The sequence below is a fragment of the Gallus gallus genome, chromosome Z (assembly GCF_016699485.2).
Source record: "Gallus gallus isolate bGalGal1 chromosome Z, bGalGal1.mat.broiler.GRCg7b, whole genome shotgun sequence".
Lineage (NCBI taxonomy): Eukaryota > Metazoa > Chordata > Aves > Galliformes > Phasianidae > Gallus > Gallus gallus.
Window position 1 is genome coordinate 71,689,753 of NC_052572.1, and position 14,589 is coordinate 71,704,341.

A 14,589-nucleotide genomic window follows, 5' to 3' on the forward strand; every position below is an offset into this window, starting at 1 on the left:
TACAGAAGAAAATTTTCCCTCTCAGTCGCTCTGTACATCAGGGACAGTCACTGAAGAGATCCTGGGCTGCTGCAGCCATGTTGTCAAACACCTGCTATTAAATAAATCACCGTTAAACTTACAAAAGGACAATGTTAAATCAGTCAACAAAAACAGCCATTTCTTTTCCCATACACTTCATAATTTCAGTCATGTTAAGGAAGAGGTTTGGACTTTCCAACGTCTTTTAAATTTTCTCTTGGGCAGAAGTTCTTGCCTCCTGTCCTTCTGCCACTGGAACTCAGTGAACCCTTCTCCCCTCACTCCTCCTCACTGCTGGTTGGGTACTGGATGATACGTGGCAGGTATGCTCCTGTACAGCCATCTCAGGATGCCCCTGGGTCTGCCAGTTGCTTTTTGCCTTCAGCAGGGGCACCCTACAGCTGCCCGTACCTTCCCTCTCCAGGTACCAAGGCTGCCACAGTTATCCTGAGGCACAGCATCATTGGAGAGCTTCAGTGAGGATGAAACACATATCCTCTATAGTAAAAAATCTGTTCCCTGGTGGTATGCATGCCATGTGACATCTGCAGAGACTGCTTCCATGGGAAGGATACTTCTGTAACATCCTGACCATCATCGGAATTATACAGTCTTTGGTTTCTGCTTTACAAAATGGTTATTTTTACATACATATGTCTTTCTCATGAAGCAAAAGAAATTGATGATGGTTCTTGTGTTTAAAATAATTCAGCTGCTGAAAGAATTAGATAATCTTATTGTCATTATGAAGAAAAGCCTCAGTGGTAGCCGTTTGCAAAAGCCTTCTGAAATACTAGTAGCATTTTATTTTCCTCTTTTGAACTATTACCTCAGGGGAGCATCTGCATAGTGTGCAGGCATCAGCTCCATGTATGTTGCAATACAGAAGGCTTTGTAATTTAATTTGCAAAGATCAAGAAATCTGGATTTGCCCCAGCACCCCTGATAGCAAAATAAAGACATAGTACATACACATGCTTGTGCAAATGTGCTAAAATCTACTCTCCAGTAGGAAAATCCCAGTCAATGAAGAGCTGGTAACTACAGCATGAGACTGATGAAAATCACCATTTGCAGCATCTAACTATATTTGTTCCTCAAACTGGGCCTACATTCTCTTCTATATTTACTATTTTTTGCAATACATAGTGTAAAACCTGTCCTGGAACAAGGCCACTGTTCTTCCTATCTGCTGCATTTTTCTGAAGAAAGTTTCAGGTGAATTTTGTAGAGTGAGATTTTCACACAGGTGCTGGTCTAGAATTCAGCAGAGCAGAAAAATATTAGCAAGTAGTTACTGATTATTTCATTACATTTTTTATTGGATTATTTTCAAATATAGATGAGTGCATTCTGTTCAAAAGAAAAACAAAACAAAACAAAACAAACAACAACAACCCCCCCCCCAGCTTTTCAAAATGTTATTAGATAATAATAGAAGTGCTCAGTTCTGTCCAGCAACTCAGTATTAGTCTGAAAAACAAGATACCACCACCATTCTTTAGCAAATACAAAGGTTGCATTTATCAACTATACTGGTGGAAACTGATCGCTCAATTTCTTTAAAAAAAAGAACTCCAACCATGAGATGATCCTAAGTTTTGTGAAATGAGACAGGCTAGTATTTCCTCAATTATTTCATTTGATGATTTCAAGACAATCCACAAAAGCAATCTATGGCTTCATAGTCACAAGAAAAGTCATTCTCAAATATACGTAATAAAATGAGCGTCTCTTGCAGTAACAGGACTTGGTGCATTTACTTCAGGCAAGATGGCTGTGCATGCACGCACACAAACACACACACCCATACACTACTTATCAGAGCAGAGCAATATATTTTAAAAATGCCTGCCCATTACAAGGTTAACCCATGGGTGGTAAAATGGCTTGGATATTCCATTGTTTTTTGTTCTTGAAATGACAGTTTTCTCTTAGTGAGCAATTAATAGGCTCCAAAGAGCAATGGAAATAAAGAAAAAAAAATAATTCAGTTTTATGAATCAGATATCGGATTTAAGGTGAATGTTTTAAGTGCACTGGGAACAATGTGCTTTACTGTGCTCTGAAAATCACACACAAGCTAATAGACTAAGAAAAAAGGAAAATATGTACTTTTATTCAAAACAGCTCTAGCACTGAAATGTTCAGTAACTTCATAACAAAAGTCCACAGTACACAGAAACAATGACTGATAACTGTAAGCTGCAGATTGTTCTAAAGAACAACCTCGTACACCGCAACTACTTAAACTGATAGTGATTAAGTGGCATGGTCTTGCCAACATGCTAAAACAAACTCAGAAACAAACAGAATAAAACCTAATGAAATCAAAAAACACGACAACTAAAAACAGTTTCTGGATAAGGTGAGACACTTGATAAAAGCTCTCTCTGTAATGTGGGAGACCACTCTTACTAGACGACATTTCTTTCATTTTTAAACACCCAAATCTTCACTCGCTGAAACTTACTGATAATAAAAAATCTATCCCATTATATATCTATATTTCTTCACATGGATATTAAAATAAACTATGTTCTGAAATTAAGAGTTAAAATACCTCCATTTGTTTTCCATACATATTTGCCTGTATAAATATACTTCGTCATTTTACAAATTACAATATTTATATTAAAGCTTTCAGTCAGCAAACCATCACAGCTTCACATGAACAAATAATTTCTGTGTTTTGGTTCTGCCTTTAAATCATTTTTGGAGATAATGAAAACCAGCCCAGATGAGTGACTGCTAACAATATAAACAACACATTTATTTAGAAAAATAAACTGAAAATGCTGCTTGTCTGTTAGATTTCTCCATGAAGTATAGACAAATGGCTAGAAAATTTGTATGCCAAATACATATTACAAATGACTTCATCTCTTTAACAGTAACTGGAACAACAATGTCAGTGTTCAACAGGAACAGATTGGATGTATAATTGGATAGATTAAATTCCTTGCAACAGTATGATAAAAAAATGGACGCGATTAAAAAAGATTATATCCCCGCTTTAGACACACCTTATCATGTTGATGCTTTTTCATATATATACATATATATATATATGTATATGTATGTATTTATTTAAACCTAAGAAAGGACCATAGTCCTTTCAGTGAAGAGATCCCCATAGCGAAAGAGCGCACAAATGTTTTTCTTCAGTTCTAACTTTTATATTCCACCTTTTGGAGCCCCAGCAAAATACAGCTCGTTGTGGTCAAAAATCTCCTGGGGCCATCTGTGCAAATGGTGGCACACACCATTACCCTGAATGTAAGCGACAGTGCAAAACTTGAAGTGCATTGAGATGCAATCTTTAACACCTGAACTTTTTGAAAGTTGGGTGGAGAACAGGAGACAGCATCCTTTTAAGCAGTTTAACGTCACCGATGCCCTGTTCCTGTATGGCTTTCAATATGTACAAGGAATGACAGAGGTCTTCTTTTACCGTAGACAGTAAATTCCCCTGTTACAGTAAATGCATTTATATCGTATTATCACCTACGTGCTTCATTTCTCCTTTTGGCTACATATTGAAATATATTTGGATGCTGGCTTGACCCACGAAAAGCTCATCGATTGTTGCTGCGGTTGCTCAGCACAGAACTCAAGTGCCAGGCTTAGAGAGCCGTTTCTGAACTGGGGCGAGATCTTTAGTCCTCTATTCTTTGCTCCCACTAAGTGGAATTTAAGGCTGACTTGAAGGGCTTTCCCATGCTTCACGGAGGGTCAGGTTCCTGGTTACTCTTCAGATCTGGCCTGCAAGAAGTCACAATGATGAATCTAATATTCAAGAAATTAGCTGACGTGCCTCCCGATATAGATATTCCTTCAAGACTGAAGGTGCTGTGAAAAAGAAGACAAGGACAAAGTTATAAAAACATGACTTTAAAATGATAAAGTTAGTAGAAAACAAAACAGTTTTGAATGATTGTTCCACTTTCCAAGAGTTCAAAGGATTGTAATATTCTTGACCTCTGAAACTTGACCTCTTACAGTTTATTACTGATACAGGCCTTATTTCTCTGCTGTGGTCAACGGGTTTAACTTCACCACTTTCTTTAGAATTACATTAATTTATAGAACCTAAGAAAATGATCATTGCCATCTTAGATCCTGGACTATATATGGATGTTGAAGTGATGACTCTTTGATAATTTTCATTGCTAATCTACCTAACCCAACAATTCAATTTAACAGTATACCTAAGAGCTTCAAACCAAACCAGAACTACTGAAATTTTAATAAAAAAGGAACAAAATATGCATTTCAGGAACTTTTAAGACTTCAAATCTAATTTAGCTTATGAATCTCAATTATATCTCCCATTCTCAAATTAAATAGAAATTGAAATTCAGCAGGAGATCATAACCTGACAGATAAGTTTCCTAATCACTATAATACTATTCAGTGTTTTGATTTAGGTCTTTCACAGTGTCTTTTTGGGAAATGGTTTTAATTTATATAATGCACTAAAACGATCCTTGAGACAGAGAAAGAGAATAATACTTCAATCTAGTACTGAGGCTCAGTGTATTTACTTATTAGACAAGATAAAGCAGCACAAAAAAGTGGGGCCATTGAATACTTACCTGCTGATAGGCAAGGCAGTAGCTTGGATTATTTTATAAACTCACATTCTCTGAGGGAAAGAATGAGAAACTTCTCTTCCACCTGCCGTGATTTACAGATAGAGCTACCCTACTGTGAGGGGAACGAAAATTATTTTTTTACCATTACAATTGGATTTTATAAACCTAGCCCTTCATTTACATATCCTCTTCTTTCATATCAACTGGACTGCTTCATTTTGATAACAATGGGAAAAAAAGGCGAGGCAAGACAAGGTGAAGCAAGGCAAGAAAGAAAGGAAAGAAAATAGAATCTGAAGTTCGCATAAATGGACGTTCTTTCCCCCACAATCAAAGCAAAATGTCAGTTAGTCAGAAATACTGTCTGGATTGCAACACCAGCCCAATGTAGCCCAACAATCTAATGGCCATGGTATAATAAATTTATGAGAAAGCTGACTTGGAGTGACAAGATTTTTTTCCTAATCAATTGTGCTTTGGCTCACATCATTAATCAGAAAGATGAATATCTTATGTATCTGCTAGCACTGTATTTTTAAATGAAGGACTCTTCACATCAATGGAAACATATCTATCTTCAGCTATCAAAATTTCTTTCTTTAATTATATCTTTGTCTAATGATTTGTGTATGTTACTACCTCATAAAAATCACAAAGATAATAGTATTGCCCTAGAATTCAGTTTAACATGAAACAGGAAGGATACTGTACAAACAAGCATGCATGCAAAAGCAGTACTAATAATCAAAAGAAATAAATACTGCAAATAGTTCTTGTTCCCTATCAGGAAACAGTTCTTCCTCAAACTTATTCTGAACACAGCACAGTGCTGAATAGTTGTAGGAATGTAAAGCAATATATATTTTTTTGCTTCTCTAGGTTGCAGTTCATGAACTTATTTGGTAACATGCCCACAAAATCTGAATATTATAGCAGACATACCTCGATTCCTGTAGCATCTTTCTAATTCAGTCACCAACTCACACAAGATGATTCATTCCCAGTTGTACAACCGTACGACATCCTCCTAAATCTCATCAATACTCTACCACAGAAGAAAAGTTTGCCTTTTGTTTTTCAATGATATCTTTGCTAAACTGAACAAACTGCACTGCTATGAAAAATGTGATGTGTGTCTTTACACTTAATAAATAGTATATTCAAATTAAAAGATTAAGTGAAGAATTCAGAAGCTGGGCAATGCCTGCATTAAAAATAGGAAAAGCAGTTCCTCTTTCCACCTCAAATGGATGAATGAAAAATTAATTAATTAATTGCTACCCATCATCATGCAGATGAAGAAGCGAGGCACAGAGAAAATAGGTCAGTTATTGAAGAAATATGTTCTGTTTTTTATTGCTATAGTTTTTAATATTTTGACAGGGATGTTCTACATTCAAACAACCACATTTAATTTGTCATTACAAAATGCCTTCAGCGGAGCACGCCTTGTCAGTATGATGCAAACCACCTGACTTTACAAAAGAGCAAGGGCTGAGACAGCCTACAGGAAAGTACTTTCTCACTTAAACCCATTCTTCTTCTCTTTCTTTGGTTTGGCAATCTTAGTCTTGCATATGCAGCTCCAATATTCAGTTCCAAAAACAGAAACTGAAAGAAATCATTGTAATTGTTTTCCTGACTTAGAACCAGATACTCATTCTTCTCAAATATGTTTTACTTCTATGCCAGTGTTACTCAAATAATCTTTCAGTTTTCCATTGTTTGTCAGTATCCATTGTTTTTCAGTTTTCTTGAAAAATGAAAAATCACAGATGAAAATTCATTCAAGAATTTATTCAGTTTAACTCCAAGTTCAAATGAAATCCAAATAACTTATTCAATTATAACTGAATAAACAAGTTCAAAGTAGAAGGATAATCAAGCTCAATTTATAATATTAGTGAATAATAAATGTGCTTTGATTCTGCCGTGCTTGGATAGAAATATGCCAAACAAGTGATAGAGAAGACATCTATCAAATTGTAACTGACAAGTGCAGTGGTGACTGCCAATGATGGCAGAAACTGAGACCGTAAATGTGAATTTCTATGCTATGTCTAGCCCCTTTTATTAAGAAGAAGAGAAAAAATTAGGAATCAGCTTCACATTCAATCAAGAGAGAGAGAGAGACTTGATTAATACTAAGTTATATAAGCCTCAAATCATTCTCATCTAAACTAATTAAAATCTCCATTATTTGAGCTATTTTTTGCACTAACAGCATGAATTGAACATATGCTGTTACCTTGCATAACCATACTGGCAGTCAGAGCACCAGCCAATCTATTAGCTTCACTCACGTTTTGACAAGTATGAGAAAAAGCAATCACAGAGGAACAAACCCTCCTAAATTGCATGTGTTTTCTAGATACTGGTAAATAGTAGCAGCATCTGCAGCTTCTCTGTTACACCTGAAAGATATGGAAATATTTACATTCAGATATAGAATATCTTATCTATTTAAATTCAGTTTTTGTTTCAGGTCAGATGGATTACTATGCCAATTACTTCAAAAGAAGAAAGAATTATTGTTAGGGAACAGGATGCTTTTGTAGGCCATTTCTTGGCTGCCCTTAATGTCCAAAACATATATTCCATGACTTTTAGAGCATTATTTTAGGTATAAATTTAAGCAATGGATTTCAGAAGACACACATTTTTAGTCACAAGCCAGATAAAAGTGTCTGCATTTTGTGATTACAGGAACTCTGCAAATGCAAGAACAATGTTTTACCAAGTGTTTTACTCCTCCATCAACATTTTAACTATATAAGCCAATGTTAGTGTTTTTTTTTTCTTTACCTGTTTTATTGCCCTCTAGAGACATCCATGACAGTAAAATCTTTAGAACATAAAAAAAAAGGCAGAGTTTGAACAAATTCACCACAACACTTTGTAATTCTTCCTATTTCTTTTTTTCCCAGAATACTGATTTCTGTGTGATCTAGTTATCCTCCTACCATTTCAGCCTCTAAATAATTCATTTGCCAAATAGAAAACAAGAATTCCTAATTGCTGATTGCATTTCTTTTTCTCTCAAAGATTCTAAAAAGATTGTAAATGGTATGCATGCAAATTTAAAACATCTGCCATTATTCATTTTCATTTTTTTCCTATGTATAACATTTTTTCTATATACTGACAGCATGTATTAGTTTCTACAGTAGCATCATTCTTACTACCTTGCCAATCTTTCCTTACGTGATTAAGTTATCAAGACCTGTTGCTCCATCTCTAGAGCTTTCTATAAAAGTAGCTCTATATATAATTCTACAAATCTAGCCCTCAGTAGAAATCTATAGACTGTGTCATGAAGTATATCATGAAAGCATCTATTAAATGCACTCTTTGGACTGAACACATACTGCTTAAGTAAAGTGTTAATAAAAGTCTACTGTCTTCATGTGTTTGCCCAACAAAATGAGCATCAGAATATTGGCTTTGAGAGCTGCTGCCACTCAGTTATATATATATAATATATGAGGGCTGCTCCAAAAGTAACACCTCCTATTTTATGATGTAGGCCCATGATATCAGAGGTGGCTGTTGATAATATGGTAGTAGAGGTTGATCCTTCCTACAAATATTCCATTACATTTTGTTGCCATGGCAGCAGATGGCAGTGGAACTGTAGTTTCCATTGAAATAAATAGCAGGCATTACTTTTGTGGCAACCTACCTGTGTGTATGTGTAAGTATAGGTATGCACATGTGTACAGAAATGAAAAAAATCATGGAAAAAGCACCATGCAATGAATGCAAGTAGCCAATATGTGAAACAAAATTTTGTGTGCTTCTTTTGAATTACTGAACAAAATGTTGCAGTGTTTTTTTCAATAATGTCCCAGACATTTCAAATTTGAGAGAAGGAATTTTTGGGACTGACAACGGGTAATTAAGCCTCTTTTTTTCAATCCTCAACAGAGCTAAAATCTGGGCAACCAAAACTACCATGTGATATCTTGACAATATAGAAGTCAGTATCCTACATTAGGGTAACCCATGAGTTCTGCCAAAACCCCAAAACATTAACTCCAAAATGCTAAAATGAAAAGAGTGGAAAACTGGAGAAAATCTTGTTCATGTATCCTGGGAAACTCTAACAGCTTTGTGTCATGGTAGGAGGCCCTTTCTCTAGTAAGTATACATAAATTTTGCTAGAGAAGTAAGATTGTGCTTTCTTGACAAGTAAATGAAGTACATAAGTAAATTTTAAAATTCCTCAAATATTTTTGGCTGAGACATTTTCATTCCACGTTTTAACATTTTTGAAACATTATTATTATTATTATTATTAGACATTACTTTTTCATGTTTAAAGATAGAATTAGTTGTGCTAAAGATAAATACACAGCTAGGAAGCCTATTTCTTCTTCCACTAGTTTTGTGTCTGTTATGATATATCCTTCACGAGACAAGTGCTCACAAGTGTTCTGGGAGTGTCCATTTCTTCATTTTATCTCTGTTTACTAGTACACAGAACAGCTGTTTTCTCAAATCACTACATTTGGACTACATTTTGTCTTCCATTTGACTACTATACACTGAAAAATCAAGAATTAATCCAAGAGGAAATCAGCTTCTCCATGCTAGTACATGATATAATATTTGAGCTATCCTTTTCAAGACATGGGTATTCACAGGTTTCACTTACAGTTAGGACTCTGATGTAGACTTCCTTAAATAGCCAAAGCAAGGTGTACTTAAATGCCTGCTTAGCAATGCCTCTAATAGAATGCATTCCTATATTTAAATATGCGTGAAAATATTTTTGGATTTTTATTTTTTATATATATATTTATGTATGTTTCATATATATTTATAGTATCTGCATACATGTATTAATTCTCTCCTTCTACTGACTAGGGATAACTACAGGACAGATATTGGAAAATATTCACAAGATTGCCAACAGGCTGCTGTTCGCAAGGTTATGTTCAACCCCATAGTTCAAAAGGACTATGCAGGTGTGACAACAGCAGTAGATGAGCTACTATCAGCTTAGATTCATCTCTAGAAGAGAAACACTAATGATACTATCAAAACAAAATTTAATGTATGGACAGTCCCGGTAATGGTCTGTGATGGAACTTGAACAGCAGGTGTGAAATGTTTATTTATTACATTTCTTAATTAAGAAAAACTTATTATTTGAATATTATTTACAGATTTAGAATTACAGATTTTGGTTTCACCTGCTCAGAAGGTAAATACTCCGGAACACTGAACCTGCAAGAACAAGCTGTGAAATGAGTTTTGATACCTCCTATGAGCTCTCTTTACATTGAAACAAACAAACAAATAGGCCCTTTAGTGTTTGAGGTAAGCACAAACTTGCTTTTAGCATCATCCATCCCTGTGCTGAACATCAGAGGGGATCCTGCTCTGTGTCCAAAATGCAGACATGCAGTCCTTTGTAGGAATCTGGAGAACAATATGCTCCACAAACTGCATCCATTCATTCTTCCTGCAGTTCTTTTGGCTTAAAAATAGGCTTTTAAACCTAACAACTGGGTAACTTGTGTCGCTGTTTTAATCATTTTGCCCTTCTTTTTGCCCTCCTTTTCATGCTGGGTCAAAGTAAATTTCACTAATTAGCTTGAATGTGTATTTGTGTCAAATGGAGGTAGAACAGAGATCAGGAAAAGAAAGAGATGCAGAAGATGGCTAAATTCCCAACAGAATTAACTTTCTGTTTCTAATGATTAGTGAGAAATTAGCTAGTAAAACATTTGAGGAACTGCCAATCTAGGTTTATCCAGCTAGGTTACCACAGGTGATACCAGCAAGCAAGTAATGAAATAAAAATACTAAACATGAAGTACCTTTTGCAAAGAGTTGCCAAAGAATTTCAGAATTTCATTTCCAGTATATACTGTTGGAAAGTTTCTATCAGTACTGTACCTATTTCATCAAGGATTAATCTAAGCATACTACCATCATTGCCCTTCATTTATTTATTGAAGGTGCCTTATATTCTAGCTGTTGGCAGACAGTCAAAGAAGTGGAAGGTTTGATAGGTTAAAGAGCAAATCCCTCCTCTTCTGTGGTAGTTTTTTGTTTGTTCCTTAAAAATTCATTTTTAATGCGTTATACTTTGAAGTCAGCCAAGAGAAAGTCAAGGGGGTTTGGTTTTCATTTTCAAAATTTAGAGGGTTTTTTTTTTTTTTCATAACTACACGTCTTATAGAAACACAAATAGTTTGAAAACCATTCTTCCCAGAATACATCTTCCTGTTGACAGGAATAACATTTCATATTTAGCCTGGAGCTGGAAAGGGTACTGGCAGCTCTACACTTTCTTATTTTCTTAAAAAAGTATATAGCTGAAAGGAATCGTGTAGTACATAATGTAATTATCAATATTTCTGCTTTTTTTTTTTTTTTTTGGTCATTAATTGATCTTTCTTCTATTTCAAATTAATCAAGCAGTCCACCAGCTCTGCAAAATTATGCCTACTCGGCAAGCAAAAAAAGACTTTAAACACATCAGAAGATATCTGTAAATACCTTGGCACAGCCTTTCTCCAGATTTGCCCATTGAGGTTTGAAATAACTCATGACTAGCTGACAACACGTTGCTTTCTAACAGACATTTTACAGGAAGTATTCTTTCCTTCGTCATTTGGCATAAACATTTTCCTACAGAAAATTAAAAATAACCCTCACCGCCAAAAAGGTGTGATCACCAACACTGCCTTGCCTTTTTCTCCCAAAACATGCTGACATGATACAGCAGGTCACAACAATTCTATGCTATACTGCTCGGTCAATATACTCATATTCACATTCTTTATTATAAAATGAAAGAAGTTTGTGTCAAGGTTCTTGAGAGTGGAGAATTCTGTTCTTAGCTGCTAGAAAATGAGAAGCTCATAGCTGAATCTTGGGCAGAAATCCATCAGGGGAAGAATGACCCTGAGGCTCTGCAGCAATGAGGAGTGTGTACTGCAAGTTTATGCACAGCTCCAGCCATGTGCAACTGATGTTTAAAAGGCAGATGTATCAGAGATATACACAATTAATCTTTCCAGTAGGTGTTCAAAATGGTGCCTTTTAATTTCAGTAATCCTACAAAGGAGGTTTTGGAATTGTGTTATGTTGGTGTGACACAGCATGCCATTTGAAACAAAACAGAAAATTTCAGGGCTTTTTTGGAAGAAAAACAAAGGAAGTGAAGACTAACATTTCACTTTATTGTTTTCACAGGTCTACTTTGGATCACAGAATAGAATCATAGAATCATTGAATTGCTCAGGTTGGAAAAGACCTTAAAGATTATCGAGTCCAACCACGACTTAACCATCCTACCCTAACTCTAACAACCCTCCGCTAAATCATGTCCCTGAGCACCACATCCAAATGGCTTTTAAACACATCCGGGATGGTGACTCAACCACCTCCCTGGGGAGCCCATTTCAGTGCTTAACAACCCTTGCTGTGAAGAAGTGTTTCCTGATATCCAACCAAAACTTCCCCTGATGCAACTTGAGTCTATTTCCCCTCGTCCTGTCACCATTTACTGCCCATGAGTCGAGACTTGAATGAAGCAATATTTTTTGACAAATTTAATGATAACTTTTTTTTTTTCCTAATTCATATCTAATGATGTACAGTGTCATACACAACCAGATGGGACAGTCAAACATAAGGTTAGCAACAAGGCTTATCTCTCCTTAGCCTCTGAGGAACTTTATTTCTTTCAGTTGTCACCTAAGATATCCCTGATTAGCCTCAGCAGGGAAAGGGGATTATTTCATAGGCAAGAGACTACCTGAGTTTCTGATCTCTTATCATAAGAAAAATTCAAAATCATAAAGCATCTCAGTATTAAAACCTTCATCATGTCCATCAAATATGCTCAAAGTCTTGGCTCACAACATGAAATCATGTGATTTAAAATAAAAGGTTTTTTTTTTTTCTTTTTTTTTCTTTTTTTGCATTTGCATTTGCATTTGCAAATCTCATAATCTTGCAAGTCTTGCCAGTGCAGATTGACTTGCACAGAGAACGTGGCTGGCTAGTCCTGATTCAATACAAGAATCTGTGCTCATCTGGCTTTGCAGTGATTTGGTTAACAAAATAGATAAAACTCTAGCCAATAATAGAAGCTCAAAATTCATACATACCAGTAAGCTCTGCTGATAATCCTGCTGAGGCAAAGGTTACTAGCAAAATATGCAGTGCAGTGCTTCGCACATTAAGCACAGGCCTCAGATACACTGTTTGTATGGCCAGTAAAACACTGCCAACTATGGAATCAGTGAATATTTGAGCTGTTCACAACAGGGGTCTGTCATTTCGATGGACTGCCTTGAAGTTAAAGACAAGAACAAAACTGGATCTGTGTATCACAGTCATATATACAAGAAAGTCTGTTTTGCAAAAGTGTGATTTCAATCAAGGGTGGGGAATGGGATCTACAGATTGGAATTGTGTTTGAGACATTAAACCTACTGTGTGCCCACTAAGTTGGCTAAGTTCCTCTCCAATGTTGTTTTCCAAGCCACAGTCCAAACCAAGGGAGCTTGCAGCACTGGAAAATGAGTTACAAATGGCCATTTGAAACACCTCTTCAAGCACTTCCTCACCTGCACAGAACAGAAGCCTGAAATCAATGTTAATCCTTTTTCAGGTAGCATGGGATTTCTATCTGCCTTGGTATGCAGCAAACACACTTGACTTTGGTTTCTATAATTAATGCATGCAGAACTGGCTACCTCTTACTGAATCAGTCAAAATTATTAGAAGTACTTAATGTTAATAAGGATTCCCTAACCTTTCAAAGTCTGCTTAACAGAGTTATATATATATATATAAAAGAAAAAACAAAACATATTTGTTAAATAGACTATTTTTTACATTTTTTTCTTTACATCTATCCTATAGTTTAAAATCTATCCTTTAAACCTTTCCTATGATTTTGTAACATTCAGTTTACGTATTTGAAACAAAGCAAATTCTCACTTGCATAATCTTAAAGCCTAATATCAAACTGTTTGCGGCCACAGCCTTGCATGGAGATGATCTGTACTTGTAAGGGTCACTGGAAATCACAGCAGATGCTCTGGGAGGCGTTCATGTGTCCCCCATGACTTCCATTACTCTTTTAAAGTAATGAAGAGGTAAAAAGGATAAGAGTGAGCATCAATGCAACAAATAAAACTGAAAAAGACAGAAGACCCCCAGAAGCTCTGTTGGCCACTTGTATCAGAGTTAGAAAGAGTCTGGAAGACAGTGAACTGTTACCTGTACACAAGAAAGAAAAATAAAAAAAAACCAGAAAAGTAATTCTTTTTGGCTATTCAGATTTATATTCTTTTCCTGTATTCCTTCTTTTCTCTTAACACTAAAATTTCCAAAAAAATAAGCACAAATATTAGCTTAGACAAAACAATACTGGTCACTGACAGGCCATGATCACATATCAGCAGTTCAAAGGATAATCTCACTTTTGTTGAGTGAGCCTTCAAGAGTAAGGAAATTATCCAACACATATGACACTGGTGCATTAAACAAAAATTGTGTCCCCTGTTAAGGACTCTGACAAAACAATATACTTGGGAGCAAAGAGATAGTACAGCCCATGAATCCATAATTTGGATAATCCACTTGCAAATTGCTGACAATCAACTCTGTCAAATCACAACACACTTCTGTTTTCTTTCTTTCTTTCTTTCTTTCTTTCTTTCTTTCTTTCTTTCTTTCTTTCTTTCTTTCTTTCTTTCTTTCTTTCTTTCTTTCTTTCTGAGTAAAAAACAATGCTTTGGACTGCTGGAAAGGTCAAGTACCTTATTTGGAATTCTTGTCTGATAAAATAACAACAAAAAATACAACAGATTTCATTTCCCTTGCAAAGCCAACAGGAGCTGCTTTGGCAAGGTGAAACTATTTTCTAAAGATAATGCTGATAAATATACTCATCCTTAATATAATTTCTCTTAAAGTTATTTAAGAGCCTTTTAAC

At 35.6% G+C, this 14,589-nt stretch overlaps 1 protein-coding gene across 2 annotated transcripts in view; it reads right to left on the minus strand.

Moving 5' to 3' along the window:
• Positions 1–2,108: 2,108 nt before the first annotated feature.
• The window catches only part of PRR16 (proline rich 16), a 148,569-nt gene continuing 136,088 nt past the window's right edge, over positions 2,109–14,589 (minus strand). For both annotated transcript variants that reach the window (XM_004949621.5, XM_001232592.7), the window contains exon 3: positions 2,109–3,873. The gene's annotated coding sequence lies outside the window, so the exon portion shown is untranslated. The remainder of the gene's footprint in view (positions 3,874–14,589) is intronic.